Here is a 3,957-nt window from a genome sequence, read left to right as displayed (position 1 = left end):
GATCGAACCTTAAACTTGGATCGATCGAACTTTGCTGCTTGCCACCTTTGGCTTCATTTGCTTCCTTCTTTCTCCACTTTGCTCATTTCTTTGTTTAATCCCAGAATTGTTTCAATTAAGCTCTTATTTGGCTAAGTTAGCTTATTTTCGGGATAAGTGCCTCAAAAAGAAAATAATACAAAATTAATCTAAAACGGTAAAGTAAGATAGATAAAGGTACTAGAATGCCTAAGCTTAAGGGGTTTAAATATGCACTTTTTAGTGCTCATCACCCCTACACCTCAATAACACAAAGATGGTCACTTAGGACCCCCAAAATTGAATCAGAAACAAAAATATATACAAATAGATACAAATATAAATATATGTATATACACATGCTTCGAAGATAAAAAATGGTAACAAAATATCATTAAAACTTAGATCTAGCATGGAAAACATCTAAAACATATGATTGAAGTTTGAAATCCAAAAATACAACTCAAACTTACCAAAACTCAACGAGAGAAGTGGTCTGAGAGGGAGAGATGAAGTCGAGAGGTGGAGATGGGATTTCGAAGCTCGGAAAACTTGCCGGAGGTGGGGAAGGTTGGTTGCAATGATGAGAGGGAAGCTAGGGTCTTGGATCGATCTTTGAGATCGATCCAAATGACCCTTGGTGTCTATTTTAAAAATTATCCCCGACAAGTTCAATCGATCGAGAAAGATCTCCGATTGATCGAACATAAATCGATCTGTGGGTTCACAAATCGATTTAAGCTCAAAACGGCACAGTATTTTTTTTTTTTTGAAAATAAAATAAAATAAAATAAATATTAAAAATTAAAGTGCAGTCAAAGTCAAAGTCAAGGTCAACAAAGGGACACAGATCAATCAAGCTGAGATCAATCGAGAAGCTACTTCGATCGATCGAACAGGTGAAAACTTGCAGGCAAGTTCGAACAATCAGACAGAGAGCTATTTTATGCAGGGTTCAAAAATTTTCTAAGTGTTGGAAGTGAAGATCGATCCAAGAAGAATTTCAGATCGATCACAAAACATTTCGCACGATGGGACAAAGAGGTGAAATATACAGGTTTGATGTAAGAATGAAGTTCGATCGATCAAACCTTTTTTAAGATCGATCGAACAGTCACAAAATGCCTAATTTCAGAATGAAAGTGCATGCATTCTCGATCAAAATCCCTAAGCATGTGTATGAACCCAAAATATATCTAGACGAAGCAAGAATTGAAAGGTAAAATAGAAATGAGGGAGGAATAGGGTTGTAAACCCTACGAAGCATTGCTAGTCTTTAACGTCTCTAGTAAGATGTTGGGCTCTTTTAACCCGGATCAAATATCTTATTATGCATCCCCTCCTTGGCGGGGTGAAAAACACTTTAAACCCTATCTAACAAATGGTTCTTTGTGGAACTTGTTGGATTTGGATGAAATGGAATTGACGGTCCTTCATCAAGGCAACTCTTGGGCTTCCATGCCCTTTCAACACAAGGTTTTGAAACAACATTCTTTACTTTCAAGTTTGAAGATAGATTCTTGGAAATTCCACTTCTAAGCAAGGACTTAACTTTATCACATTTATTGGCAATACATTTTTCAACAACACACACTTCTTCATGTTTGTCCATTGAATTTGGGGTCGGATTAAAATTGTTCAACTTCACTTTCATATGCCCAAATGAGATTTTCATTATCCCTGTCCTACAATATATGTTGGCATTTGCGGTTACCAAGAAGGGGAGGCCAAGGATAATGGGAATTTGGCTCTTGGAGTTCGGAACCAGTTCCGTGTCTATGACAACAAAATCAACGGGGAAGAAAAACTTATCAATCTTAATCAAGACATCCTCAATGATACCTCGGGGCTTCTTGATGGATCGGTTGGCAAGTTGCGAAACTACTGACGTCGGTTTTAAGTCTCCTAAGTCCAATTTGACATACACTGAATAGGGAAGAAGGTTGACACTTGCTCCTAAGTCTATAAGAGCCCGATTAATGACATGGTCACCAATGATGTAAGAAGTAGTAGGTGAACCGGGGTCCTTAAATTTTGGAGAGTGTTATGTTGTAAAATGGAGCTCACTTGCTTGATCAAGACCACTTTCTTTGGTGCTTGGCTTTTGTTCCTCCTCTTTTGAGTGCAAAGATCTTTCAAAAATTTGGTATAAGCCAGAATTTGCTTAATTGCATCCAAAAGTGGAAGATTAATCTTCACTTGCCTAAACATTTCAATGATTTCATTGGTCTTGGTCTTTTGCTTTTTAATAGAAATAGATCCTTTCAAGGTATCTGGAAATGGAGCTTTAGGCTCAAAATGTTTTTCAAAATTTTTCTTTGAAGAATCTTCAACACAAGAATTTTTAAGATCCTTTTTCAAGTCATTGTTCAATTCATCTTTTAAATCATTTTTGACAACTTCCTCAACAAATTGATCATGCACATACAATGAAGGAGGAATAAGATGTGAAACGGGACGGGTGTCAACTTTTGGTTACACCGGTTCACTCTCTTCATTGGACATACTCACTTGGTTGTCCACAATTCTCCCACTTCTTAAGGTCATCACTGCATTAACATGTTCAATTGTGTGCCCTTTTGATGAGGAATGAGTCTCCATAACACATTGTTGCTTTAGTGGTGCATTCAAAGGCATCTTCCCTTTCTCTGTAGCATTTAAGGTACTAGTTATTTTCCCTACTTGGGTTTCTAGCTTAGCAATGGATTGGGAATGGGAATGAAACAATTGAGTGTTTGCCTCTAGAGTTCTTAGAGTGGTCAACACTTTTTCCTTAAAAGCGGGACTCCTAGAATTTCTTTGAGAATATAACGATTGGTTAGGAAAATGAGAATTAAAAAATTGATTACCATGTGATTGAAATGATGATGATCTAAAACCTTGGGAACCTTGGCCTTGTATTAGAGGTGGAATATACTTGTTTTGAAAATCACCTTGGGGAGGGTTTGAGCCTTCCCCTTGGTTTTTCCAAGAGAAGTTTGGATGGTTCCTCCAACTTGAATTATAATGAGTGCCATAGGGATGATTCCCTTGGTTGACAAATGTCACATTGACTTGCTCATGGTTTTCACTTGGCACATGTCCATGGGGACGATTGTAAGTAGAATGTAAAACACTTGAAAAAGTCATACATGATTCATTGGATGCACGATGATGAACATGATTAGGGGAGGAAGATACTTGATTCGTCGAAGTTTGGTTAATAAAAAATTGATCAAACCTTTGAGATTAGGATTTCATCTCGGCGGCTATGTCATTGGAGTTGTCAACTTAATATAAGCCAACATTCTTCCTTCCACCTAGGTTTCTACCATTTTTAGAAGATAAGGATCTATGCATTGAATTCTCACTCATACTTTCATACAATTGCCACACATCATTTTCATGCTTGTTAGGATAAGAACCACCCATGGATGCATCAACTATACCCTTGTGATTATCCGGCAAACTTTCAAAGAAATATTGGACTAGTTTCCACTTAGGTATGTCATGATGAGGGCATTTCCTAAGCAAGTCATTAAACCTTTCCCATGCCTCATGAAACATTTGCCCTTCCCCTTGAGAAAATTCACGAATGGAAGTTCTCATGGCATTGGACTTTGAAACTGGATAATACTTTTTCAAGAATTCTTGTTGCATTTCTGCCTAAGAAGTTATCGAAAAAGACCTAAGATTGTTGAACCAATATTTTGCCTTGTCTTTTAGGGTGAAAGGAAAAATTTTAAGTCTTAAAACCTCTTCTGGCATATCCGTGTATTTCACAGTGCAACACATTTCAAGAAACTTATCCAAATGTTTGTAAGGTTCTTTATTAGGAAGTCCATGATAGTTTGGAAGCATTTGAATAGTTTATGGTTTAATCTCATAGTGATGTGCTCTAAATGGGGGCAATTGAATGCAAGTGGTGCATTGTATTCATTAGTCACATAATGGTCTCTT

At 37.1% G+C, this 3,957-nt stretch overlaps 1 pseudogene; it reads left to right on the top strand.

Annotated features, from left to right (window-relative positions):
• The first annotated feature begins 3,502 nt into the window (after nt 1-3,502).
• On the top strand, nt 3,503-3,600 carry LOC132280616 (small nucleolar RNA R71; annotated as a pseudogene).
• The last annotated feature ends 357 nt before the right edge of the window (nt 3,601-3,957 follow it).

Source organism: Cornus florida, unplaced genomic scaffold, assembly GCF_030987335.1.
Source record: "Cornus florida cultivar Cherokee Brave unplaced genomic scaffold, ASM3098733v1 CherokeeBrave_3.0.0_Hap2_Chr10, whole genome shotgun sequence".
Taxonomy (NCBI): Eukaryota; Viridiplantae; Streptophyta; class Magnoliopsida; order Cornales; family Cornaceae; genus Cornus; species Cornus florida.
Note: the sequence above shows the minus strand (reverse complement) of the source record. Positions and strands in the feature narration are given on the sequence as shown.